Below are 20,239 nucleotides of genomic sequence, written 5' to 3'. Positions count from 1 at the left end.
TGTCTGAACACCCCTGAGGCAGGGCTTGGGGAAATCTTCTTGCTGGGTGGATGTTTACTAGAAGTCAATAGTGCAGTGGGCTTCGGGTTGATGCTAATGAGGCCAAGGTTATACAAGGGCCAACTGGTTTCCTTCTGTTCCCCGTGCTATAAACCGCCTCCCGACGGCGGCCAGGCCTCTCACACATGCAGGAAAGGGGGTAATGAAACGGGCCCGAGGCTTCTCCCGGACAGATGGCTCCCCAGCTGTTTTTGCCAATGGGTAACTTTTGTCGCCACCACTCAACGTCTCCTTGAAAAGACTCTGTCCTCCAAAGCCTTTCCGCTTCAGTTCTCCTGCGAAATGTCTCCTCATCCACAGGGACGGCCTTCGAGACCATTCTCAGGTAGATCATTTCTAACATTCAGGATGTCCTTTCTCGGCGTGCAGAGCCATCTCGGTCCAAGGTGGATGCAGAAGGGGATGGCGCCAGCCTCCTGCCTCACCTCGGCCTTGAAGCATCATTCCGTCTCCTCAAGGTAAAACTCCGCTGTTGCGTCCACGAGGCCCCAGACTTGGGATACCCCGGGGCTCTTTATTTTCTGATCTGTGAAATGGGCATGTGAATCCCTGCCCTTGCCAACTGGGAGGGCAAGCGGGACAGCTTTGGGAAGGCGTAAAGCCCATGCTGGTGACCATGACACCCATCCTGAAACTCCCTGAGGTCCAAGTGGTTTCTGTCAGCCTCCCTGGTCTCGAGGCAAGTGCACTGTTCTTTATTCACATTGCATCCCAGGCCTGTCTCAAATGCACTTTTACTTGGCATGTCCTTCCTCTCTGACAGCAGCGACAACAGTGTCTTTGAGTTCTTTCTGCTTCTTCCTCAGCGGTCCCCCACCTGACTTTCCTTCTGAGTAGCCCCTGCCTCCCAACGGTGGCAGTCATGGTTCTCCAGGGGAACAGAATTAACAGAATTTATTTTAGGGAGTTGGTTCACATGATTGAGGGGGTTGTAAGTCCGAAATAGGTAGGGCAGGCAGGAAGGCTGGCGACTCAGGCCGAGTTGATGCTGCAGTCACGAGGTAGGATTTCTTCTCCTTAGAAAAATCTCAGTTCTTAAAGCCTTCAACTGATTAGGTAAGGCCCACCCCCACATTATTGAAGGTAATTTCCTTCACTTAAAGTGAGCTGGTTGTAGATGTTAACCACATTATAAGAATACCTTCACTGCAATGCCTGTATTAACATTTGGTTAAATAAGTGGGGACTCAGCTTAGCCAGACTGACGCGAAGCCCAAACATCACACGATCCTTCCCTGGATGACTCCCCGAGCCCACCTCTTGGGTAAAACTTTCCAAGGGGCTGCTCACTCTTTTTCTCTCACTCTGTATGTTCTCGACGTGCATACGCTTCCTCCAGACACACACATCTTGGCTTTCAAACCGCACCCCCTGCACTGTGCCCCGTGGAAGTGACGTCAGGTTCTCATCTCCCAGAAACAATTCATTGTCCTTTCAGCAAGTTATCAGAGTAAAAACCATAATTAATATTTTATAACCTTGGCTATGGTAAATCAATTACAGAGTAGCTCTTTTTTCTACTTGGAGAGAAGGAGATTTGAGGTTAGACGTAAGACAGATGTCACTTGTCAGGGAATTAACTCCTGACTCCCAAACATCAACTCTCCGTCCATTTCCAGTCCTCTTTGGTGCCATCTGAGGACTGATTCTCAGTGATTTAAGAACAAAAATGGAAAAGCTGGTACAGTTCCCTCATCCATGCACCCTTCTGCTCAGCTCTTTCCTGAAAGAAGGCTGTGTACTAGATCTGGGGAAAGGCCCTGAAAGAGCTCCCAGGCTGGCCCCTATGGACTGGCATTTCGATGATAGAATGGGCAGGTAACGAGAACACCAGAAACACAAGGGTGACCCAAACAAGTGATGAAACAGAAGTATAAACCAAGTGTTTACCTGTTCACAGGTGATGGGGATCATATACCTTATACAATAAACTTGAAAATTACAGGCACTAAAGAATCATTTGCACTTCACTGTGAACTATTCCCTGTGTGCATTTATGAGCAGTTATCTTCTCTCTCATGCTTTGTTTGGGAGAGGATGAGCATGAGTTTGCATTTCCTCGGAATGCATTAGCTGGTGACTAAGGAAACCTGTCCCAAAGTAGCTAGGCAAGTGTGAGTAGCGGAGGGAGAAGTACATAGGGAGCCAGGACCACGACTGTGTGAGACTAGGAGCAGGACATGTGGTGGTGACTGAAGCGACTCTTGTGGGAAAGAAAGATGACAAACTACAGGAGTGCCTCTTATAAAATAAAGCAGGACCAGGGGACAGAAGGTTTTTTGGCTGGGGACGGGGAGCTGTCTTATTTAGGGTAGCCAGAGAGGACTGTTAATAGGACTTGAGAGAAGGGAGTTGAGAAAATCGGGGCCACAACAGTGTTCTTAGTGTACCCTCTTTCTTAAAATGACAAGGACAGGTCCTAATAAATAATAGGTATTATATAGTCCCTGTGAGATAAGATGCATATGTATTTGTATGTATCTTATTTGTGTATGTGTGCGTGTACAAAATAAAAGTATTTATAAACATAAATGTAAATATTTGCAGTCTATATAAATATAATATAATATAATATAATATAATATAATATAATATAATATAATATAATCAAACTGCCCCAGTGACATATCTGTGTCTGCTATTGATACAGCAAAGGCCGGATGGAAGCAGAATAGAAGTATTTGGTCTGCCCACTTCCCTGGTGGCTAGTTTACTCTGGACCAGGTGGAATGCAGAAGAATTTCATACCAATTTTGACTGCTCTGATAAATTTCACTATATATATATTAGTACCCAGATATTGACATGAGTTATCTCTGGGCAATGAGATTATAGGTGAACTTAATAATTTAATTTTCTTCTCTGATATCCATCTCCCCTATTTTATACAACAAACCTGCTTGACATTTTTTTAAAATCATATACTAATTGCCCTTCTCAATCTCCCAAATGAAATAGTTATCTATTGAGAATGGCGTGCTTTTACTATAAGCTGCTGTAAAATAGTGGTAATGGTTATATCAAATGCCCATTCAGTATGCACCGGTTACTGTTTCAAATGCTTTCTGTGTATATCATCTAAGTTAATCAGCACAACAGCATGTGAGGCAGGTGCATCACCACCACTATTGTCCTTCTACTGCTGAGGTTGCTGAGGTACGCGGGTGAAGGTTGCCCCAGACCACTCAGCTAGTGGGCCCTGGAGCCAGGGCTACTCCCAGGCTATCCGAACCCACAGTCCCAGCTGGAACCCTGTGCCACTGCTGTCCCCTGAAAAGCCAGGCTGGCAGCTCCAGAGTCTTCATTTTAATTGATTCTCAGAGGTGGGGTGTGGAAGAAGCCATCCATGAATTTGAATCAAACTGTCTCAGTGACATATCTGTGTCTGCTATTGATACAGCAAAGGCCAGATGGAAGCAGAATGGAAATATTTGGTCTGCCCACTTCCCTGGTGGCTAGTTTATTCCAGACCAGGTGGAATGCAGAATTTCATACCAATTTTGACTGTCTGATGAATTACAATAAATCAAGTAACCGCAAGGTCAGGTCTTGATACTAGTGGACACAGCCCACACAGGCCTGTACTGAAATGCAGTTTTCTCTTTTCCACTCCACACTCTGCTTCTCCACCCACACATAAAATATCCTTTCAAAGGACACTAAAAATTGGATTCGGTCAGAATGCTAGAGGAAGATTTTTTTTTTAATTTACAAAACTCCAACTATGTGATCTTATTCTTTTTGTTTGTTTTCTTCTCTCTCTCTCTCTCTCTCTCATTCTCTCTTTGTCTATCTTTCACTTTCCTTTGGCTATTTGGGTGACAGAAGGTAAACACAAACTTCCTGGTTGTTCATGAGTCAAAGAGGCACAAGACCAATACATGCTGGAGACACAGAGTGAAGTGAGCTCTCCCAACAGCAGAGATCCATGAAGCATGGCTCAGACAAAAACAGACCGACAGGGTGAACAATGAGAAGGGCAAGCAGTGGCTTTGCTGTGACTTGGTGTCTTCTGAGCAAAGGGATCGTTGTCCTAAGGGAAAGATGCAGGGTTAGATTCAGTCTCCAGTTGCTGAGAGACCCATAGCGAGAGCGTCCCTGTGGGGCTGCCCCCACTCATTCCTCATTGAGTTTTAACACCCTTTTGAGGGGGCTGGAGGCTCCAGGCACTTTCCCTAGCCCTCCAGTGTTTGTTTGGAGGGATCAAGAGAGTGGTGACCTCCATTCCCTTCTTGATCTATGATTCTTTGGAAACTCAGAGGTCGTACCCCAGACACTTGAAGAAAGAGTGTGGAGGATAGGGATAGGTCTCAATTGCTGTTAAAAATTGCAATAAATATTCCCCCTTTCAGGAACCCAGTGGAGGGTGAGAAGTTGTAACTAAAGGTCGGGGATGTGATAAAATCAGATTTTCATTGTACTGTGGCCCTGAGTGCCCCAAGCAGGCACAGCAACCAAGCAGCTGGAGGGAGACAATAGTCTTTGGATGGAAAGTCCCAAAGGGCCCCTTAAATCTTTAATAAATTCAATGTGTAGATGGTTCCTGTCCCAAACAAGTCTCTCTCACCCTCCTGATTGCCTGGCCCCCAGTCCTCAGAGCTGACATACACAGGCAGGATAAACAAAGTTGCGTGGTATATGACATTATCCTTGGCTTGTCTGTGGAATCATAGTAGTTTTCTTTCTTTGCCTTTTAAGGTCCTGTGACTTCACCTTTTTCAGACTGCAGACTTACTGCCTTTGCTGTCTGTGGTGGTCTAACAACTTAGTAAAAGCTTGAAGATGAATCACAGCGTAAGACTCAAAGCTGAGTTGTCATCATGGCTAGGAAGCTGGGAGGAAGTCACAAAACCAGTGTGTGTTTGTATGTAACCCACGAGAATCAATCACTTCAAGTTGATGACTTGCTATACCAGACTAACAGTTTCAGTCAAAAGGCTTGAACCAGTTGCTACATGGGGACACCCAGAGAAGTTCAGCTTCTGAAAGAACGAACATGCTTATTTTCTTCAAGAATAAAGGCATCAGGGGCACCGGGGTGGCTCAGTCGATTAAGCGTCTGACTCTTGATTTCAGTTCAGGTCATGATCTCAGGATTGTGAGATCAAGCCCCATGTTGGGCTCCACACTGGGCGTGGAGCCTGCTTAAGATTCTCTCTCTTCCTCTCCTTCTGCCCCTCACCCCCACCCCCTGGCTCATGCATGCTCTCTAGAAAGAAAGAAAGAAAGAAAGAAAGAAAGAAAGAAAGAAAGAAAGAAAGAAAGGAAGGCATCAGATTATCCTTATAGTAAAGAAGCATTTTGTGTCTAGAGTAAGAAGGAAAGGATTGAAGAAGAGATTGTCTCTACGTCCTTAGTATAAGGTCTTAGTGTAAGCATGGGTATATGTCCATGAGGGTGTCTAGGAATGGGGCATAAGGCTATAAGGAACAGAGAACATACTCTCTGACTCAAGGAGTTTAAAGTCAAATTGAAGCAAAACATTCACATGTAAAACTATTGAGTAATGTTAGTAAGCATTAAAAAGCAGTAGAGAATTTGGGGGGCACCTAGCTGGCTCACTTGGTAGGACATGAGACTCTCAATCTCAGGGACATGAGTTCAAGCCCCATGTTGCATGTGGATCCTACTTTAGATAGTAGATAGATAGATAGATAGATAGATAGATAGATAGATAATAGATAGCAGGAAATAATTTTTCCATTCAAAAGATTAAAAGCAGAAAGAAGAGTCAAGCAAGCTACTCTTTAGAGATACATCTTTGGAACAAAGCAAAAAAAAAAAAAAAACCCACAAGGTATATGGTTTTATTTCTCATAGAAATAGAGCTTGATCCTGAGGTAGGTACTTAAGTTCAGAAGTTCACAGGTGAACAAGTGCATTTTTCAATGCATTGGGGCAAGAAGCAATAACCGGTTGGCCCACTGTCCCCTATCACCAGGAGATAACACAAGGGATGTCCCAAACCTAAGACACTTTACCTATAGAAGCTCTGTGCAGAGATAAAAATAGATGGAGATCCAGTCATTGGTGCAATCTGAGTCACATCTACTTGCAAAATGAAAATCCAATTGTATTGGGGGAATTACTAGTCTATTACAGAGCCATAATCTGGGCCAAAACGACTCTTCCATTAGCAAATAGATTATTTTGAGTTTTTTAACCCAATTCTTTCCCAGATTCTAGGCATCATAAAAGCTATTTCGAAAACTATACATTGGAAAAGAAAAAGGGCCACAGTCAGAGCTCAAGTGATGGCATTCAGAGAGGGCTGGCATTCAGAGGGACAGGAATATAGCAAAAGAAAGTGCAAAAGAGACGCCAGAGAAAAGGGTGGGAAGCTGGGAGAAAATAGCACGATGGTAGCAAAGGGTGGAGAAAGCGGGGAGAGGGCATTAGGTGAAAGGTCTCCATGGAACAGACAGGTGTAAGCAAGACAACTATCTAAATGTTCTTGTGCAGTAATATGGAGGTCTTTGGTTGAAACAGAGAAGACAGAAAACAGATTATGTGGGTCTGGGAAAAGCCAAGGAATGAGAAAAAGGAAAAATATGGGTGAAGGTCATTCTATCCAAAAATATGTGGAGAGGGCTTGGTTTATATGCTGGCAAGATGGGGCCATTGGAGTAGGAAATGCCAGCAATAGAAGAGGTAATTCATAGAGCAGAGTCCTAGGAGATGGGTTCTGGAAGACGGGTGTGTGGCTTGTCCTTGGATAGAAGGAGGAATCTTTTAAGACAGTGGAGAGAGGAACACAAAAGCTTGTGAGGGGTGGGTGGAAATTTTAGGGAAACCATGTCAATTACTCTTGTTGTTTTGCTGTGAAAATGAAAGGATTATAATCTGCTAAGAGGACCATAGATGAAACTAAGGGCATGTGATGAAACTGCCAACTGGCATTGAGGAGCAGCTGAGACTGGAGACCAAATATCAGCAGTGACACTCATCAGCGTGGTTGATTTGTTTCCTGTAAGTCACACTGGGTTCAAGAGTGAAAAAGGCAGATGGTTTGGTTTATCCTTAGTCAAGACGTTGACAGGCAGATGCAGCTAAAGGACAATTTGGCAAAGGAATTGAGGGTATGGGTGGGCATAAATGAAGAGGGGATCCCTCGGTATGACAGACTATTCATCATGAAGGACTCAGAACTTTGACTAACTGGAAAGTGAACCATTTTTGTGTTGTTGTGTTTCCATCTATCATCTGGCAATGTTTGCACAAGTAAGATCAGCTACTGGGAAAAGCTCTATGTCTAGCCAAAATTTCAGAACCACCCCTTTTCGATGAGTGCCTAATCAGGATTCTTCTGGCTAAACTGAGTATATCAGACATGACGGGTGAGACTCTACTTTAGTGGTTTAACTAAAAAAAAAAAAAGGCTTATTTCTTCTTGCTCATGAGAAATCCACTGGGGCAGGTGACTCTCCGGGGTCACTTGCCTTTACTCAGGGATAAGAGTTGCTTCTATTTTAGGGCTCTGCTATCTCAACATGCAGCCTTTCAAGGGGCAGAAAGAATAGATGAGGGGCACGTGGGTGGCTCAGTCCGTGAAGCATCCGACTCTGGCTTTCGGCTCAGGTCATGGTCTCAGGGTTGTGGGATTGAGCCCCACGTCAGCACTGTGCTCAGTAAGGGAGGCTGCTTAGGATAATCTCTCACCCCTCCCCCCACTCCCTTCTCTCTCTCTCTCTCAAATTAATAAATCTTTTTTTTTAAAAAAAGGGTAGATGAGGTATACTGATTATTAGTATCTAAAAGCAGAAGTGATACACCACTTTGTTCACATTTCCATGAGCTCAAACTCATCCCAGTACTCCAATCTACCTGCAGAGAAATCTGGAAAATGAAGGAGAGCACCCAGATGCTCAAAGAAGCATCAATCACAGGTATTAAACCACCAAGTATCCCAAGACCTGCACTTTAGGAAGGTTCAGGGAGCCTGACTCTTAAGTGATCAGGAGAAGATTTGCAAGATGAGAAACATAACCATACTTGGGACCGTCTGGGTCCACATGGCACTGGACCAAGCAGTCAAAAAAGTAAAAACCCAAGCCAGAATATAATCCTGTAATCACATATTATGTCGGAAAACAAAGGCAAAAAGAAGAACGAAGAAGAGGAAGAGAAAAATGAGTATAGAGATTAGAGGGATTATGGTCCGGAATGCGGTCCGGTCCACGATGTGGTGATGGTTGGTAGCTATACCTGTGGTGAGTGCAGCATCATGTATAGACTTATCCAATCCCTATGTCGTGCACCTGAAATTAATGTAACAGTGTGTGCCAACTCTAGTCCAGAAAATAATTACTCACCTAATGAATTAGAAAAGAAAGAAAAGAAAAGAAAAGAAAAGAAAAGAAAAGAAAAGAAAAGGAAAGGAAAGGAAAGAAAAGGAAAGGAAAGAAAAGAAAAAGAGCAACAGCAGCCACTAGGCATCTAGTAAATCTTGGCTGTTGTTCTGTTGTTATAATTGTGTCCCTCTCCGCACCCCTCCCCACCCAGTTTGGCCAAATTGGAGTCTGCTCCCAGGAAATGGATACATAAATAAAGGTAAGGTGCAACAAAAACCTGTCTGAACTTGCAGCCTGGAAGGCTGCACGGGATGCAAACAATCTAGAATGAATTTGGAAGAATGAACGTTGTGAGCCCAGCTGCCCCCTCTGAGGGCCCATCAGGGTTCTCGGGTCGCGTCTGGTTTCCTCTCTTGCTTGCTCCAACTTGCCATTTCCAAAGTGCTGGATATTTATTGTTATTGTTTAAAATGTTCTCAAGACCCAGAGACACTAACGGGCCTTTTCCACAACCAGCACTGCTCTTGCGGGGAATTTGTTATTTCTTTTTAATTTGCTCACTCAATCCTGAATAACTTTTCAGAGGGCTCCAGACACCGCAGTGTGACAGCTAAACCAAGGCGCATCGGATGCAATGGAATTGCTCTACAAGCAACCTTGCCAAAGGCCCTTTTCGATGCACAAAGCTGGCTCTATCTTTGTATATTGAGGGAGCTAAATCAATGTTAAATGCTTGGCTCTTTTCACAGGACAATGACCAGGACCTAAGCTGCGTCCTTCCTTTTTGATTGACACTTGAAACGCAGAGCGGGAATCAGCCAGAGGCGCTGCTACAAGCCGAACCCTCTGCTGGGATAACCACTGGTGACATCTGCAGAAAGGCCGACAAAAGGCAGTTGAAAGCTGTGTTTGTTGCTTTCCCCCCTCAGATCTCCTCGCTTTCATGGAGCTCCTTCCTTGCTTTAATATTATGATTCAGCACCTGGCTTTTTTGAACCTTGCTTTAAACTTCAAAAGGCGAGGTGGTATTAACAAACATGAAACGAAAAAGTGGCGGTAGTTTGATTTACTGTTGTCGTCTTATCAAGGGGTTTTTTTGTCACCAGCTGCCACTTTCTGTCATCTTTGGAACCATTATCATTTCTCTAAAATCTAAAAGACTCCACTTAATAACAGCTTTGAATACAGGCAGGATCAGTAACAGACACAGTTCTGGAGATGACAGGACCAGCAAATGAAAAGAAGGATGTTGTAAAAAAAAAAAAAAAAAACAACCAAAAAAAAAACCCCAAAAACAACAGAAAAACAACAAAACAAAACAAAAAAAATCCACCCAAACCACACAGATAAGAGCTGTAGTACTTTTCAGTGACCTTGATTTCAGAATTAAACAAATCAAATCTGAGTCTATTGTTCCTTTTGAATTCCACTGGAGAGTTTCCTTGAGAAGTTCCTTTTTGTTGTTAGGGCTGGCGGGGAGGAAAACAGCTCAGGCCGCTGCTACAAGGCTGCGACCGCTACTCTGCTGCGGAGAAGAGGAAGCTCTGCTGTCGTGGAGGGGTTGAAATGACCTCTCCCAGAGCGGCCACTCAGCTAATTACCAGCTCACTTTCACTGACTTTCTAATACTTTGAGCACCCACTTGATGCCGACAGCTAGATAAACACTGCAAACTCTTACCAAGGAGGGGGTGGTCTTGCATTCTGCTCTTTCCTAAGGACTGGCAGCTCTGAGCTTTCCAACCCAACCCCCACGACCTAACGGCCCCTCCGTGGATGGGTTAGAGCTCGGTCCACCAGCGCAAGCTCACTGATGAACCCTGCTCCCTGCTTGGAACCTTAGAGACATGGATTTGGTCAGGGCCACAAGAGACCTTAAGATTGCACAGTCCAGTGGTTTTGACTCTCCTCAGAACCCCTGTAAAGATATTGACGCCTCCCTGAGCTCCTTCCCACAACACCTGAGGCCAATATGCAGAGGTTGGGTTAGGGACACCTATATTTTTAAAAGTTCTCTGGAGGATTCCAATTTCCAAAGAGGGTTAAGGATAAACCCTTACAGTACTGAGCCTGCTGAGATTTGGAGGACTTCTCACTTGTCAAAAGTCGCACAGCAAGTGTGTCGAACAGCTGGATGGAGACTCAGTGATGAGAGCCCGGAACAGCGCTCAGCAAATGGAAAAGCCTAAGAGTGAAAAGTAGATGGGGCTTCCCAGCAGGGAGGGGTGAGCACTGGCTTCCAAAGATGCAAGTGACAGTCCTACAGATTCCTGCCGCTGGCCTCGCCCTCCTTCCCTACCGCTTTCTTAGCTAGTCAGCACCATGCTTCCTACGGAAACTTCCTGATACCATCTAGTGATGGGTTTCTCTCCTCCTCCCTCTCCCATGTCCCCCCAGGGCCTTGAGATACTAGCATGGAGGAAATAATTACTAATCCTTGACATACTTTATGGAAGTAAAAAATATTTAAAAAGTGAAGCTGTTCATTTAGATGTGGTCCAGTGCAAAACATTACACTTGTGTGTGATGTCCTATGCCTCATCCTTGAAACCAGTCGAATATATTTGACCGTCTGTTTCTCTTTAATGATCTAGGAACCCAAACCTGGTACATAATGATGTAGCATTGTCAGAAGTCACGTCAAAACCCCTATGCATTAGACTTCTTTTTACAGAGAGAGTTACATCAACTTGGCTGTGGATGATTGCCAAGTAGCTTTGGGTTTTGACCCATGGATCCTAAGTGGTCTGCTTACAGCTGAAGGAAGGGGAAGGTGCCTGGAAGCCTCATAGGCTTTCAGAATAGAAAGGGGGCGGTTAAGTCTGAAAATGAAGGAGAGAATGTTCGGAGCTGTCAGGAGGTCTGCTCTGGGAATACCAGGACTATGACAACTTTATAAAACAAGAAAATAAACCCAAAACAAAATCATGAGGTCTCTAGCCCTGCAGATCAGAAATACTTTGTTGAGATAAAACCAGCGATGAGAATAGTTTTATCTCCATGCCAACTCTAAACACGTGCTAGGGGTAGCCTGAAGGGCTGGATTAAGAAAGACTCTGGGCTCAGTAGTAAAGCTATCATGAATGATTAGCGATATCTGCCAGGGATGAGGATACCTAGATAGTGTGTAATGTCAACAGCTGATAGAGTGGTTAAAACACGTTTTGAAATCATCCATGATTTTAGAACCTAGTTCTATACTTACAAGCTATGCGCTTTTGGATAAATTACTCAGATTTAGTTTTCTTATCTGTACAATGCGTGGAATACCTCATTCTGTGTTTCAGTATTTGAATGATACCATAAGTGCAAAGCCATCATCACACTGTATGCCATATAGTAGGTGCTTAATAAAATTGACATGATGATGATGATGATGATGATCATGGAGGGAACAAACCTACTAGCCTGAGGTTGAGTCTTTATGGATAAACACAAGTAACTGGGATCATTCTATAAGGATGAGACCAAAGAACTTAGAGCCAAGAAAGTATTTCTACCTTTACTCCACTTTGTCCAACAATTAAGTGAGAAATGAAGAAAGAAATGAGGGAAGGAAGGAAGAAGGGAAGAAAGGAAGGAGTGGGAGAAGGAGGGAAGGAGACTAAGAATGAAGGAGGAAAGAAAGATTCAGTAATGAACTAGAAGATGGGCAGAGAGAATAGGAAGTCAGTGGGGAGACCAGGACTGGGACAAAGTATCAGAAATTCTGAAACATAAAGAGTCCCCCCACCCCTTTTTTAAAACAGAGCATCAGCATTCAAGTCTATAATAAAATTGTTCTATTTTGGATGAAAAGATGATCCCCTCCCCAGTATACCAGACTTCATAACTATTTCCCTTTGTTAATATAGAATTCTTATCACCATGCTTCACACTGTCAGAGGAACAACACAAAAAGGAAATTATGTTACAAGGCAATGAGTAGAGACCTTCTGAGAGGACTCAGAATTTACAGACATCTTTTCCTGCTCTCCTGGCTAGGTGTCCTTGGACAGGCAGCTAGCCATCTGAGACTTGGCCTCCTTTTTTGTAAAGTAAGAATAAGGAACCTCACTTACTTATTAAAGGGTTATTTTGAGGATGGCAAAAAGATAATATGCATGAAATGCCTTTGCAACTACATCTTATGTATATTTGTTGCGTGTGTGAAGGTATGATAATACTAGTGTAGTCTTTGCATAGATGGATCCATCTTCTTGATATGGTTTGAGGACAGAACAGTCTTCATTTTCTCAAAACTCCCCTCCCACCCACCCAAAAAACATACAGCCTTCTAAAATATCTCCCAATTCTTCTTCCTTCATGATTGGAATTCTAATTGGAAGCAGAGATTCATTCCATTGCATAACCAGATTACCATCCTGAGGCATCTTTTTAAAGAAGTTTATTTTTCTATGAGAAGGAAGATGCTTACTTGGCAAGAATTAGGCTAGACATTGGATTTCTTGGGAAACCAGAATGAAGAGTCTAGGATGGAGGGGTGATTTGATGGGGAGGAAGAGAGGATGCAACCTAGCATAGCATTTTAGAGACAGACTGACAAAGACTTGCACACTTACTAGCTGTGTAACCTTGGGCAAGTTTACTCAATTTTCGTTGGTTTGTGTTTCCTTGTCTGTTTACTCACTCATAAGTATTATTGTCTATTCTGTGTCTATTCTATGTCTGGCCTGTACTACTTATAAGTAGTCAGAGAGTCAAATTCTTTACCCTTATGAAGCTTACATTTTATCAGCAAAGCTAGAATATAAACATCGAAACATAGTAGAGTGAGAGCTAAGAAGATGTAGTGAAAGCTAACATAAAACTAACTAAATCAAAATAAAAGAATCTGAGAAGAGGGCATCTGGTAGGCAAGGAAAACTCTTTGAGGAGGTGACATTTTACTTAAATTTTAATGAAGAGATAATATCAGCCAGAGGAAAAATCTGAGGGAGGAATATTCAAGGGAGAGGAAATACCAACTCAAAGTCTTTAAATCTGGAGAATAAAAATAAATCTTCTAAGAAATGGTTGGATTTGTGATCAATATTAAAAGTACAGTTGGCAATACTCACTGGAAGATTAGATATGGGGATGAGGGAAGAAGAGAAATAAAAAATGACTCTGGGGAGTTGGAGAATGAAGAAGAGGGAATTTAGTGGGGGGCGCAAGAATTCTGCTTTAGACATAATATATATATAACATTTTTGCAATATTTAGAAAAATCTGACAGGTGGAGATCATAACAGTACCTATCTATTGGTGTTTGAGATAATCAAAGAGCCTAGGAGAGAATCTAGTGTGGAGCAAGTGCTCAATAAATTGTATTTATATAGAACAATGAACAGAAATGTCAAATCAAGTTGTGGGATCAGGTGGTTCTTTTATGGTCAAGAAACTAGACAATGAGGACAGAGTGGAGGCCAAGACACAGGTAGAAGGGAATCAAGTTTAAGAGGGAGAAGCAAGAAGGAATTGAAGAATAATTTGAATGCTTCACAATTCTGCATTCAATCCACCCTATGGGCATGGTGGAAAACAGAGGGGCCATTTATAGAGGACTACCAGATCAAATGGTTCATTCTGTAAAAACATTGTCTTTATTTTCTTCTTCAATTGAATGATTTAGCACTTTATGAATCATGAAGACTTCCTTTGGCTCAGGATATGGAAATGATGTGTAATGACCACCCAACTTTCCTTCACTTGATGCTGCAGATGCAGGTTAGGGAACATGCTTGTTCTAAATCAGTGCAAAATTCATCTTACCAAAAGATAAATGGTTTCTGCTCTTCTGTGGTGCAGTAAATCTATGTCAAAAATTTTATTAGGTACAATAGCTAACAACATTAGAAGCTATTATTTACCATCTACTTGGATGTATATCAAAGTCTTCTACGTCTACTGCAAAGTTCTTCTAAACTTGATATATTTCTTTTTGTGAGTATGTGACAGGGTAAGGGGCAGAGGGAGAGGGAGAGGGAGAATCTCAAGCAGGCTCCATGCCCAGTGCAGAGCCCAATACAGGGCTCAGTCTCACAACTCTGAGATCATGACCTGAGCCGAAATCAAGAGTCAGATGCTCAACCGACTGAGTTGCCCAGGCACCCCTAAACTTGACCCATTTCTTATTGTGCACTTCTCTTGAAATCGAAAATCGCAAAGCAAATAAAAACGAAAACCACAAAAATTCCATTCCTCTGTGGATTCCCTTCCCACACCCCTGTACGCACACTTATCAGGGCCGTGCAGCAATTGGGCTGGAAATGAGAACTACAGGACACTTAGAGTTAATCATGCCAAATGGCAACAAGTTCTCAAAAGAAGGCCATTCTGGTTACTCATCTGACACCACACAGATCGTCCAAGCTACAAATTCTCTCTTACATTCCTGGATCTGACTCCCTAACCAGTCTGCTAAGGAAGTTTCTGGGTTTGGGGATGTAGGTAACTTGATTTCAGTTGGACCACTGAGATTCATGGATTTGGAAAATAGAGTCCTAGAGATAATCTCTAAGATTTCCATTCTCTGTGTATAGACATATAGATACACACAGAAATTTCCTTTTTGGAGGATAGATGTTAAAACCTTTTCCATCTCAAATAACTTTTTAAAGGTAGAGAGGAAGAAAGCAGGGGCTGACAACATATCTCTGTAGAAGTTGGAAAGCCTGAGACTTGACCAGTTTCCTTTGGGACAGCTACTTAGCCCTTCCTTACTCAGTGAAAAAGAATCCATGGGGAGGGAAGGTTAAAAAAAAAAATGACAGAGAGAAAAGTAGTATTCATTTGAACTCGTTTACTTGAAAAAAGAAGGTTAGAGTTTGATCAATAGCAATTATATATTTTTTCTTCCGTTGTACATTATTAATAATGCCTTTCTTCCATTCTAGACTATAAAAGCCAAAACGAGCAAGGATTATGTCTATATTGTTCAGCTAGCCATCTCCAGCATCTAGGATAGTGCCTGGTACATTCTGATCAGTTGTGCAGTATTAGTTGAACTGATGGAAATGTTTGTGCTTGTAGCCATAGCCTCTGAAAGAGTTTAGCATTAGAGAATTCTGGAGAAGTAAGCCTGAGCTCTCTTCATAAATACCTGCCAGGTAACTCAAATTGAACCAAAGACCCCATACTGGGGTTTAACAGCCATAACTCAAGTGACTTGTCTTGACTAGTCTCTTTCACCAGGTGTGCACATAGCCTGCTGTGCCTGTTTAGTCCTTCCTGATCTTAGACAAATTTATTCGCAAGTCACAGAGGCTCTAGAAAACCATCCTGGCCCAGATGATGGGATAAGAATACTTACTTTGAAACAATAGGGTGTTCTGTCAAGTATATTTGATAGTGTGGTGTAACCAATTGCTTTAAGTCTTATATCTACCAGAACAGTGACAAGAAAACAGTGACAAGAAAAATGAGAAATGAATTCATGATAATGTCTTCACAAATTTGTCTAATGCCATCCACATTAGCCTCCCACACCATTCCCTACTAGAAGTTTTTGAACAAGTTGAGTTGGGTAGGCTTTTGTTATTTGTGACTATCGAATGACAGTTTCTTTATTCTTGGTCAGAAAAAAAATATTTTCTCTTAAATTAACAACTTTCAATTAACTTGATGTGATGAATAATCCAAAGCACAATAACCTAAAAATCTTCCTTCTGCAATCACTTTTCCTCAGGACACAAAGCAGAAGAGAGGAGGAGGGTTTCTAGGAAGTTTGAGCTGGCCCAGCATTCCCAAAGCACCACAGATAATCTACCCTCACAGTGAACCCATAAATGGATGATGGGAGAGGTAAGGTGGGGTTGGATGATGTGTTTCTTTTTTTTTTTTTTTTTAATTTATTTATGATAGTCACACAAAGAGAGAGAGAGGGCGGGGGGGGGGGGGGCAGAGACACAGGCAGAGAGAGAAGCAGGCTCCATGCACCGGGAGCCCGATGTGGGATTCGATCCCGGGTCTCCAGGATCGCGCCCTAGGCCAAAGGCAGGAGCTAAACTGCTGCACCACCCAGGGATCCCTGGATGATGTGTTTCTAAACCACACTCCACATTGGCTTATCCTGGATTCCTATTCAGTTAAAATGCCTAATTCTAAATATTTCCTTCAGCTTTTAATCCACCCCGTGGTCACTTGATCATTGAGTGATCTTTACCTTGACAGAACCTGTGATCTATGGTATTTACAACTTTTTCTCCATCATCATTAGTGAGTAAGACAGGGAGCTGGAAGAGAGGCCCAATAGACAAGACAAAGTCCTTTTCTTAGGGAACATGCCATTGAAAAAGAGCATGCTATTTTGAACTACAGATATTTTCTGTGTTACAGGAAATGCTAAGTTTAGAAGAGTTGCCAATGTAACCTCAGCTAAAAAGTAGAGGAAGCGTTCTATAATGATTCTGAAAGCGAGCAAGACAGAGAGAATATGAATATATGTTTTGCCATAAAATCCACTATCCAGGGTTCATCCACGAAACACAAATGCCCTGCCATCCAGAGGACAGAGCAGCAGCTGTGAGATTGCCTTCTGAGTCACAGTCACTGAAGTGGAACTATTTGTACAAGTTCAAAGGCACCAAAGACCTTGGCAATCATCTGCCCTAGTGAATGTCAAGACATAAGATGACATCACTGTAAACTAGTAAACCTGGGGAAGATTTCCTATTTGGAATAGAAAAGTTCTGGGGATAAACCAAGCTTTCTTCCTTTTTATAAAATAGTGTTTTCATCCAGGAGTGTCTCTGACCCATGGCCCTTGATGATATATCATTCTTCTAATTTAGCAAACTGTGAGCTCTCCAGAGAGGGACTATGGTTTCTGTAATAATTGTAAGGTAGTAAAACATCTCATAAAATTGGCAATTGGAACTTCAGGCCAAGGAGAGAGAGGCTTCTGTGAGAAAACAAACTAGAAAGATTAGGAGCCATCGGATGCAAAAGGCAAGGCCTTGCAGAACCATGGTAATAAGTCTATAAAATGTAAAGATTTGGAAGGTAATGTCACACCTATTCAGCAGTCTCAGGAAGACATGCTTCATTGCCCATCAAGGAAACATGAAGCAACTTTTCCAACACAGATAAAAAAGAAAACGGCTAAATAAAAACCAGAACTTGAAATTTCAAGAAATGATATGGGATGAAAATCTAAAAAGATAGAAAAAGAATTTCAATAACTCTTATGGAACCTGGTTTAAAGATCAGTTGGCCTAGTCAGCCTTATGTTCTTCACCTGTAAGAATCTTGGGCAGAAAAGTGACATATTCTTTGCTACCAAACTTGCTGTGTTCAGACACCAACAAAACATTAGCTTCAATGATTTACATTAAATCTAACAGATATGAGTATATAGGCCACTATAATATGTGCTATTTCTAAAGAGTCATTAGTCTGTTCCAAGGGAAGAGATCTCTGATCTTCTTATGGGAATTTGAGTAGGGGGCTGATCCTCTCAGCAATAAGAAGAAATGCAAAATGGCAAGATCGCGGGTGCCTGGCTGGCTCAGTGGGTCGTGCATGCAACTCTTGATCTTGGGGTCTTGAGTTCAAGCACCATGCTGGGCATACAGCTTACTTTAAAAAAAAAAAAAAGCAGCAAGATGGGAGGTAGAGAGGGACGGCAGGGAGAGTGTTAAGAGTTCCTACTGTCCTAACTTTTGTGGAAATAATAGCATGCTTTATGTTTATATAGTATTCTACTTTTCCAAATCACTTTGTGATTACATCCTTACTCTGGCATCATAGCATCCCTATCAGTTTCAAAGTCTGGCATATATAACCTCATTTCACAGATGAAGAATCAGACCAAGAATCTTAGTTAAGTTCAAGGTCACCTAATGAATGAGTGGTCAAGTGAGATCTAGGTCTCCACTTGCCTGTTGGCGCTACCTGCCTACCTCTCTTGGCCAAGTCTGACTTCAATACTTCCCTGTGCACAGGATCCAAGATGGCTCTGCTTTCTAATAACTGTGCTCTTAGGATGCCATGTTCTAGTGAAGTGCAGTGTCATTTTGATGAACCTATGAGGTGCATTGAAGCTGTTAGGAACAGCTGAGAGATCACAGACAGGATCACCTGTTTTGGCCACTAACTCTTCAATTCCCCAACACTGGCCCTGGCCCTCCCACCCTTTCCTCCTGCTCTAACTCCCATGGTGCATCTCAAAGAACATTCACACATACAAAAGAGAATCACAGAGCTGTATGAAGAAGGCTCCGGCAAGTCCAAAGCTCCAGGCTATGGAACTGTTTTGAACACGTACTTCTGATAGTCTCTCCAGTTTAATTGGAAGAGTGGGATTTAGAACCAAGCGAAGTCATGTGAACATAGCACTGGAACTCAAAATGAGTAGGGTCCTTCTCTCTATTTCTTCTCTTCCTGTCGGTCACTGTCACCTGGTCGACAGGCAGGCCAGCTCTCATCTCAGCTGGCCAGCTCTACCTGAAGTATGTTTAAGTCTGACAAAAACCCCCGGTTAAAGCTTCAAATGCAAGTTTACCTTCCCCCAAACCCTCCCTCCTCCTTTCAAATTGAGATATTGGTTGAAACCCCACCCTTCCTTCAAGTGAATAGAAACAATGCGGGCTCTTATTTGGATTCCAGGAAAGAGGCAATATAGTGTGGATTCACAGATTCTGGATTTTTCTCTCCCGCAATCCCACGAGTGGCAGAAACGTAATTGAAAATGAATGTGATTACTGTAAAGCAGCACACACCAAGGAAAGAGAGACCAATCCAGATTTAATACTGTTAAAGCACTCCTTTTGACTTACAGATAGTCTGAAAAGGCAAAATGTTTACAGCATCTCAGAGGTTCATTTGAGGCTAACTTACTCAGGGAAATATGCTCCCCTCTCCGCCACCCCCACCCCCCCACCCCCAGCAATCACCACCACTTCCTACTGCACAAAGATCATCTGCTCCCCACACACCTCAGTCACTCCTGACATCTGTGCATCCTGGACAGACAGCCACCCCTTCTGAAACTGGGCAGCAGTCTTATCGCCGTACCCTTCATGGACTTGGTTATCATTTCATAGATGGGGGAATAAAGCAAAAGCAGCAGCACAGAAAGAAACCAAGCTCACAGTTTTCCCTGGGGAGCAGATGGGATTCAACCAAGACTCCTCTTCTCCCTATGATCTCTTTCTCCTCCAAGAGAAACCAATTCCCAACCTCTTTGTGCGGAATTACAGGTTCGGTCGTGGGATTGGTGAGCCTTTTTGAATGGCTCGCCCAAGGTAGTAATTTTGTAATCTGCTGTAGCTGAAGTAAGTATAGACCTGAGCTCGCTCCAAGCCTGCTCCCCTCTCGTCCAGCGAGCACCACGTCCCCACCTAGGTGAAAACACTTTGCATATAAACAAACTCCTCTCAAAGACGCCTCAACCTTGACATTTCTTTCTCCCTTTTCCAAACTTGCTTCCTTGTAAAACACCTCCCGCTCTGCCGTGCTCCCACATGAGGCCCAATTATCAGAATAATAATTAACAGGCTCTCATTATTTAGGATCAAACAATGCCCCCCTAATGAAGCCAAGAATAGCCAATGTGAGCCCTTAAAATGGGGCGTGAGTTTTCCTTACACCTTGGGGCGTCTAATCCACTGAAACCATTAGGCACCGAGCTGCCCATAACGGCCTGTGTAACATTGAGTCAAGGACAGTTAATGGATGCCAGAGCACAGACCAAAGTGCTCCAAGCATGTCAGTCAAGACTAACCGGAGGCAAAAACATCAAAATGCAGGTTGGAGTTTTGACATTCCTGCAGGCTCTGAACGCCTCGCCAGTAAATTTTTAAAGTCAATATCCCCCTTATGCTCATGAACACTTTTCTGTCTGATGAGTAGGACTAATGTGGATCTGATTGAACTGTGACCAAAGTGGGACTTTAAAGGCAGCTT

General features: G+C 42.9%; 1 long non-coding RNA gene across 1 annotated transcript in view; it reads right to left on the bottom strand.

The window, feature by feature from the left end:
• Positions 1-19,837, bottom strand: part of LOC121491349 — a 40,531-nt gene extending 20,694 nt beyond the window's left edge. The window contains exon 1 of the long non-coding RNA XR_005987940.1: positions 19,270-19,837. This is a non-coding gene — a long non-coding RNA (uncharacterized LOC121491349). The remainder of the gene's footprint in view (positions 1-19,269) is intronic.
• Positions 19,838-20,239: the final 402 nt, after the last annotated feature.

The sequence above is a fragment of the Vulpes lagopus genome, chromosome 1, assembly GCF_018345385.1.
Source record: "Vulpes lagopus strain Blue_001 chromosome 1, ASM1834538v1, whole genome shotgun sequence".
Lineage (NCBI taxonomy): Eukaryota > Metazoa > Chordata > Mammalia > Carnivora > Canidae > Vulpes > Vulpes lagopus.
The sequence above is the reverse complement of the archived record's forward strand: the minus strand, read 5'-3'. Positions and strand labels throughout refer to the sequence as shown.